The sequence below is a fragment of the Zingiber officinale genome, chromosome 5A, assembly GCF_018446385.1.
Source record: "Zingiber officinale cultivar Zhangliang chromosome 5A, Zo_v1.1, whole genome shotgun sequence".
NCBI classification, from domain to species: Eukaryota; Viridiplantae; Streptophyta; class Magnoliopsida; order Zingiberales; family Zingiberaceae; genus Zingiber; species Zingiber officinale.
The window spans coordinates 97,218,462-97,227,377 of NC_055994.1; positions in this window are offsets into that span (position 1 = coordinate 97,218,462).

Genomic DNA, 8,916 nt, shown 5'->3' on the forward strand with positions numbered 1-8,916 from the left:
CATTTTTCATGGAAATTGTTTGATTGATTCATCCTCTCCCACGTGTGATTATGTCAAAGCAATAATTGACGGGATTACAATTATTCAAAATCTCGATCTCCGTGCTAATTTTGCCCAGCTCAAAATAAAGTCCAACTCAGCTTGAAATGAGGAAGTGAAAAGGACGAAACTAGTCACGTCTCATCTTTTTAATGGCGCACTTGTCTTCAGAAGCTATAGTGTGATAGAATACAGAAATAGGGAGTTAGCAATCATATTTTATCTTTATCCATTTCAATGATAGAATAAATTTTACATTTATATCATTGATTTGCCCTACCATTTCTCTAGTTGGTTTCCTGTGTTTTTAAAGATATTTCATTAAGTTCCTATCAAAAAATTATAAAATTTATCATACTTTTTAGTTTTTTTTTTTTTTTTTACTGAATTCATATAATATTAACTATATTTATGTCATAGTTTTATGGGGGTTAGTTTGACTAACCTTAGATCTGACCTTTTATAGATTCATTAAGATTAATTCATCTACTCTTCGACATAAATTGACTCCAAGACAAATGCGTAGATAGTGTTTTTTCAGCATACGATAGAGATTGCATTTGCCATGTCGATGTGACAGAAGTACGATTGCTGATTCTATGAAATAAAATAGCTTGAGAAAATAGACTGATTCAACGAGGCAAATATTATTCAACATTTATGACGTGTTATATATATACAGTGATGATTTTGAGAGGAAAAGGAATAAATTCTCAATTTTGGAGTAGTTTTCTTCGTGTATTTTATTAAATATTCTCAAAGAAAAGAAGATTGACAAAAATTGAATTCACAGCAAATGATGAAAATATAGATGATGCCAAGAGCCGAGAAGGAGTGAACATCACTTTTAGGAGATGAAACGGGAATATATATACATATGAACGTGTACACCTTATTTTTAGTTTTTTTTATTATTATTTATTTTTTTAGCTCTCATCCAATTAAATTTTGGTGCGACATATCAAATCTTTTTATAAATAAATAAATATATATATATATATATCTTGAGCGATAGTTTTGTGCGGCGTCCATCTTCTTTGTCTTTTTTAAGCTCCCAATTATATTAATAAAATTTTACTTTTAGAATTTAGAAATTGAATTATCGTATTAAGCGTATTTAAAAAATTTCAAATCAAATTTTTTTTAGGTATGTACCGTGTGTGTGAGGTAAGCAGTACAGGATAATAAAACCCGCCTTCCCATACACACTTAAAAAAAAAATTCGATTTAAAATTTTTTTCATACTTAATAATATAATTTAATCTCTAAATTCTAAATGTTAAATCTTATTGGCAAATCAGTTGATTATGCCACGCAACTGTCGCTCATGATAACGGGTGAAAATTTTTCATTTTTTTTCTCTTATTTGAATTTGTTTCTTTTTCACTACCACGACGACCACTAAACACCGCATTAGGCGGTGACAAGAGACTGGGCGTTCAAGTCGACGTGACAAAGACTTGGTAGCTACAATGTGCAGGAGGAGACTAGCGGGCCGAATGGTGTCTGGGCCCCATCCCCGTGCCACCTCCTCCCTCTTCCATGAAAGCCTTTTCGGTGGTCCTCGCACTTGTTTTGCTTTCTCGAGATAGGGCCGCCAGGCTGCGATCCGCCACTCGATTAGGGTCGCCTCAAAAGTAGCATTTTGGAAGGATACGGCGCCACGGCGGGCCGGGGACTCACATGGGGCTGCTCACGCTGCATTGGACACTTGGGGCACGGGACGGGGATTGTGGTTTAATACATTGTCACATACATACACGTCGTTTTTATATTAATAATAATAATAATAATAATTAATTAGCAGTGTATGTTCAATCTTTCGAAAATGATCTATCCGGAATTTTTTTTGATCAACTATCGGAATAAATTTAGAAGTCTTGCGCGGTTCGCTTGCAATAACCGGTCCAACAGCCTAAAGAGTGCATTTAGCTCCAGTTGATTTATTTACCTTTTTTATATTTTATATTAGATTTTAAAGTGATACATAATATTCATTTAGTAGCAATGATGTAAAGCAACTCATTAGATAAGTGTTCATAAGAATAATCTACCATTCCAATATTTTTGATTCATCACCCATTAAAAAAGTTTATTCATTAATTCATCATTTAGAATTACATCGTTACACACAATTGAAAGGGACTTGAACAAAAATAAAGTGAATTAGACTTCGGGTGTGAAATGAATGAATTTTAATGGACTAAAAAAAACTTTACATAATAATAAAAACTTAAAGTTGAGATAAGAGATTAGCAAAAGTTCAATTTAATGGAACAAATTGACTGATTTTTTTTTAAATTATTTTTTCTTAAAAAATCAATTAATTCATTCATTTTAAAATTTCTTATTCGATTAAATTAAATAGGTCAAATAAATTAAATTTTTAATCCTAATTTTTAAATCAAAATTAAAATTTTATTAAACCGAATAAAAGTTTTAGATCCTAATTAAAATATCTTGATTAATTAAAATTTTAATTAATTAATAAATATTTTATTGATTCAATTTATTTAATTTTTATTAAAAAATCTATCGATCCGTAAAAAGGAAAAAAAAAATCAATTGAATAATTACCCTAACTTGAGATAGAGCCCTAAGCAAAATAGTCTCTGTTTTCTTTGAAGGATCATTAGTCTGCTTAAAGTATAATCTCGAGGCAAACTACTATCAAAAGAAACTAGCTAAACTATTATTCGATAGAAACTAGCTAATATGGGTGTTTCTTTTGCAAGATAAGGTGATATACTCACATATCTCTCACAACCCATTGACATATTATGTGAAAAAACATACATCACAAAATCAATTTATAACTTACCGTGTTAGAAGGTAGAAGAATTTTTTTCTCAATACATCACAAAATCAATACTGTTGTGCAACAATACATCACAAAATCTATACTTTAGGCAATATGCAATCATCTTACATAAATTCATATACCTCATATTTGATCGAAAAAATAAGTGAAATTTCTTTCTTAAAAGGAAAAAAATAACGTTTGGAAATCACTGAAAGAATATGCGAAACTAACCAAACTGCAACCTGAAAATGCAAGACAGAAATATTATTGTCGAATGATTACATAAATGATAGGGGAGGCAATGAATTAAAAGAAATCTCTATCGTAACTGATCATATATGTTTAAATGTGAGTAGTTGAAACTTTGTGGATTTTGATTGGAAAATATCTACACCTTTAGGATCAGTCAATTCTGATCCAATCATTCAAGTTAGACCAAACCCTAGGTGTGGCCCGGACCGGACGCGGCCTGGGCCCATAACCAGGTCAACGGGCCAGGTGCCCGTTGACCCGGTTCGTCGGGTCAAACCGGAACCGGCCTGGCAAGTTGTCAGGCTGATTCCGGTTCTTTTGATGAAAACCCAATGGACCGCCGGTTAACCGTTGGTTTGGCCCGCCAGTTCAACTAATTTTTTTTACGGTTTGAACTGGCGGTTCCTAGCCGTTGCGGAGGATATTTTTTTTCAATGATTAGGATCATTTGACCATTCTTTTATCTGTTGGATATTGGGGCCTTAAATGGACCAAAACGATTTAGAGGAAGGAAGCCATCAATTGTTGAAAGTCATAATTGACTTCAAAATTGAAATCTACGATTCGCGTAGATAGATTTAGACTATTAATTTGCTCAAAACCGATTAAGGGTGAATGAGAAATTAATGTTTAAAGTCAGCCCAAAATAACATTTATTATTCATTAATAAAGTACATGGGAGAATAGTCCCACATCGGAAATTCTCGATGTGTATTCTCTACTTATTAATGAAGATGTGTTAATGGAGTTAACACAAAAATAAAAGGGCAGGTTACCCCTTAGCCCAGGGCGAGCAGGTGTGAGCCCGCCACCCGCCACGTGCACAATGGGCGCTTTGTAGGCGCACTTTGCACTTCGCATCGTCGCGAGGAGTTGATCAAATAGGTATGATGGATCGCTTGTGATGCGATCTAGAGCGTTGGATTGCAAAGAGTAACGATCTGACGGCTTGGGATGAGACTTGATCTGAAGCATCGAATCAATGGATCCAGATCCGATGGCCGATGACAATAGGCGGGATCTGAGGGTCACAACTCCTCAGATCTGATAGATGAGATTGAAGTGGGCTTGGTGAAGGGTTACAACCCTTCAGAATGGATGATCTAGATCGATCCAGCCCAAGGAACACATCCACTCACCCAAAGGACAATCAACCTCTTCTTTCAGTATAAATAGAACCCTCCAGATGATGGAAAATTCACTCAATCCTCTCTTCTCTTCCTCAAGCATTCATCTCATCTTGTGAATTCAAGAGTCCAAGAAGTCTACTAAAAGGTTCGCTGGTCTCGGAAGTCGGAGTGCTACGATTCCGAGACGTTCGTCGTCGTTGTATCTTGGGAACGAATTGCAACAATCCGTTAAGCACCGTAGCGAAGCAATATCGTTTACGGAGATAGTGTCGAACACTAGCCTCGATGATCAGTTTGCATACTCCAGAAGCTACCCGGGGAATAACAGTCGTAAACGATATTTCGTGCAAACTGATATGGATACCAACGACATTCCGACGGCCGTTCCGACCGTCGTTCCAACCGCCATTCCGACAACCATTCCGCACGGAGAAAAGCCGGAGAAATTCACCGGAACCGACTTCAAAAGATGGCAGCAGAAGATGCTGTTTTATCTAACAACGCTAAACCTTGTACGATTTTTGCACGAAGACACGCCAGCCGCTACGGAAGGTAGTAAGGCTGCTAGCGATGCGTGGTCTCACGGAGATTTTCTTTGCCGCAATTATATACTCAACGCCTTGGACAACACGTTATATAACGTATATTGTTCTCTGGAGACGGCGAAATCTTTGTGGGAATCCCTTGAGAAGAAATACAAGACCGAAAATGCTGGATTGAAGAAATTCATCGTCGGTCGGTTTCTGGATTTCAAGATGGTGGACTCAAAAAGCGTCTCATCTCAAGTCCAAGATATGTAATTAATACTGTGTGATCTGGACGCCGAAGGCATGAAGCTGAACGAGACATTTGCAGTTGCTGCGGTAATTGAGAAGCTCCCTCCGTCATGGAAGGATTTCAAGAATTACCTAAAGCACAAGCAAAAGGAGATAGGGTTGCAAGACCTGATCCTGAGGCTACGAATAGAGGAGGATAATCGAAAGTTATCCGACTCCAGAGGAACCAAGAGGACTATAGACGAAATGTCCAACCTGGTCGAGCCGAACGCTAAAAAGTCGAAGCAGTTCAAAAAGAAGGCTCAAGCAAAGAAGTTCAAAGGCTCCTGCTACAACTGTGGAAAGGCAGGACACCTGTCCAAGGACTGCAGACGCCCAAAGAAGCCAACCAAGGGGCCAAAGGATGCTGCAAATCATGTCGCAACCTCTCTTGAGGACTTGGATCTCACTGCGGTTATATTTGAAGCCAACTTGGTGGATACCAACCCGAAGCATTGATACTGGAGCAACTCGTCATATCTGTTCCGATAAAGCGATGTTCTCCAAGTATACTCCAATAAATGGCAGGAAGCTCTATATGGGTAATTCCACGACGTCGCCAATTGTTGGACTCGGAAAGGTTGTTCTGAAGATGACGTCCGGAAAGGAGCTAACACTCATTGATGTACTCCATGTTCCCGACATCAGTAAGAACCTAGTTTCTGGAGCGGCATTGGTCAAGGCCGGATTTAGGCTAGTGTTCCAGTCAGACAACTTTGTACTTACGAAGAATGGTGTCTTCGTAGGAAAGGGGTACCTAGAAAAGGGTCTATTCAAAATGGTTGTAATGCATGTACTCCGAAATTTTGATGGTAATAAAATAAATGCTTCCAGCTATGTTGTTGAGTGTTTTAATTTATGGCATGATCGACTCGGACATGTGAATAATAATACTCTCAAACGTCTCGTCAAATTAAATTTATTACCAAACGTCAATGTTGACGGAACACACAAATGTGAAGTGTGCGTGGAAGCGAAAATGACGAAACTACCTTTTCATTCGGTGGAAAGGACAACAACTCCTCTAGAGTTAATACATAGTGATCTATGTGACTTAAAATTTGTGCAAACTAGAGGAGGTAAAAAATATTTTATTACTTTTATCGATGACTGCACAAAGTTCTGTTATGTCTTTCTTTTAAGAAGTAAAGACGAAGCCCTAGAGGCGTTCAGAACCTATAAAACAGAAGTTGAAAACCAACTTGACAAACGAATTAAAATAATTCGAAGCGATAGAGGTGGAGAATATGATGCACCGTTTGATGAATTTTGTACAGAATCTGACATTATCCATCAAACAACGGCGCCTTACTCACCTCAATCAAACGGTGTTGCCGAACGTAAAAATCGGACACTAAAAGAAATGATGAATGCCTTGTTGATAAATTCATGCTTACCTCAAAACTTGTGGGGGGAAGTAATATTATCGGCAAATCACATTCTCAACAGAATCCCTCATAAGAAAAATGATAAAACTCCATATGAACTATGGAAAGGCCGCGAGCCATCGTACAAATACCTGAAAGTGTGGGGGTGCTTGGCAAAGGTCGAAGTACCTAAACCAAAGCAAGTAAAGATCAGACCTAAAACGTTCGATGCGATATTTGTCGGATATGCCCATAATAGTAGTGCATATCGTTTCCTAGTTCACAAATCAGACATTCCTGATATACATGTGGGAACAACCATAGAATCTCGGAATGCGATATTCTTTGAAAACGTATTCCCAAATAAAAAGGGAAACGTTGAAAGTGATAACAACGGAAGTTCAAACAAAAATGACGTTACCGAACTTAGCTGTTATAAAAGGACTATTGACGATCAAAGTGAAGAGCCACGTCGTAGCAAACGGGCTAGAGTTGAGAAATCGTTCGGGCCAGATTTCATGACTTTCATGTCAGAAATGGAACCAAGAACATTAAGTGAAGCTCTCTCTAGACCCGATGCTCCAATGTGGAAAGAAGCTGTCAATAGTGAAATTGAGTCTATCTTGAATAATCATACTTGGGAATTAGTAGACCTTCCTTCTGGTAATAAACCATTAGGTTGTAAGTGGATACTAAAACGTAAGTATAAAGCTGATGGATCAATTGACAAGTATAAGGCCAGACTTGTAGCCAAGGGGTACAAGCAAGAGGAAGACCTTAATTACTTCGATACATACCCACCGGTGACAAGGATTACGTCCATACGAGTGCTAATATCCATTGCAGCACTGTATAACCTTGAAATACATCAAATGGATGTTAAGACTGCGTTCTTAAATGGTGAGTTGGAAGAAGAAATTTATATGAAGCAACCCGAAGGGTTCATGGCTCCTAGAAATGAGAAAAAGGTGTGTCGACTTGTTAAGTCGTTGTACGGACTTAAGCAAGCGCCTAAACAATGGCACGAAAAATTTGACAAAGTAATGCTGTCAAACGAATTCAGAATAAATGAATGTGACAAATGCATTTATGTCAAAAACACACCTGAAGGCTATGTAATTGTCTGTCTATACGTAGACGACATGCTAATAATGGGCACTAATCATGATGTAATCATGACTACAAAGAAAATGTTGACCAGAAATTTTGATATGAAAGATATGGGTCAAGCAGATGTTATATTGGGAATTAAAATTCTCAGGACATCAGAAGGGATAGTTTTAACACAATCCCATTATGTAGAATCTGTATTGAAAAAATTCAATGCGTACGATCTCTCTACAGTGAAAACACCTATGGATCTAAGTCAACACTTAGCGAAAAACCATGGTGAGACCATATCGCAGTTGGAATATTCTCGGATAATAGGCAGTTTGATGTATCTCACAAACTGCACACGTCCGGATATTGCCTGTACGGTCAACAAACCGAGTCATTTTTCGAGTAATCCAAACGACACCCATTGGAAAGCATTAATGCGAGTTCTCAGATATTTGAAATATACTATGAACTATGGATTACATTATGGAAAATATCCCACTGTGTTGGAAGGATATTGTGATGCTAATTGGATATCGATACAAAGACTCCAAATCCACTAGTGGATATGTATTCACGATCGGTGGGGAGCGATATCTTGGAAATCCATTAAGCAGACTTGCATTGCTCGGTCAACTATGGAATCAGAGTTTATAGCACTAGACAAAGCGGTGAAGAGCTGAATGGCTATGGAATTTCTTGGAAGATATTCCTATCTAGGTGAAACATGTGCCTGCCGTACTAATCCATTGTGATAGTCAATCGGCGATTGGAAGGGCAGAGTAATATGTATAATGGGAAGTCACGACATATCGTCGTAGATATAATACCATTAGGCAATTGATCTCGAATGGAGTGATTGCAATCGACTATGTTAAGTCCAAAGATAATTTGGCGGATCCTCTAACGAAGGGGTTGAGTCGAGATCAAGTATCCGCTCATCAAGAGGAATGGGATTAAAAATCTACAACTAAAAACGACTGTAGCGGTAACCCAACCTTGTTGACTGGAGATCCCAAGATCTTGGTTCAATGGGACAACGAAGTTACAGAAGTTGTGGTCCAGCACATTAGATAGTTTATCTCTATCCCAATCCTAGGATGAATTTGTGCTGTCCTACCTCATGTAGTGAGGTTAAGCTTATGCTTTTAGTGACTTCTATACCTGATAAGGTGGAGTATGGTAGGATACTCTTGATAGAAGTGTCACCTATGTGAGTGTGAAGACAGGCCGCTTCAATGAAACACTCATGAATCCAAGATGGTATCCATGGCCGAAACGGAACCAACCATGAGAACCTAAAGTAGGTGAGATAGATCTCTGTGTGGGTGTTATTGTCTAAGTATACACCAACAGCTGAGCAGTTCAAGACATCACGTTCACTGCGCAGCCTAGTATACTCGATAGCATTT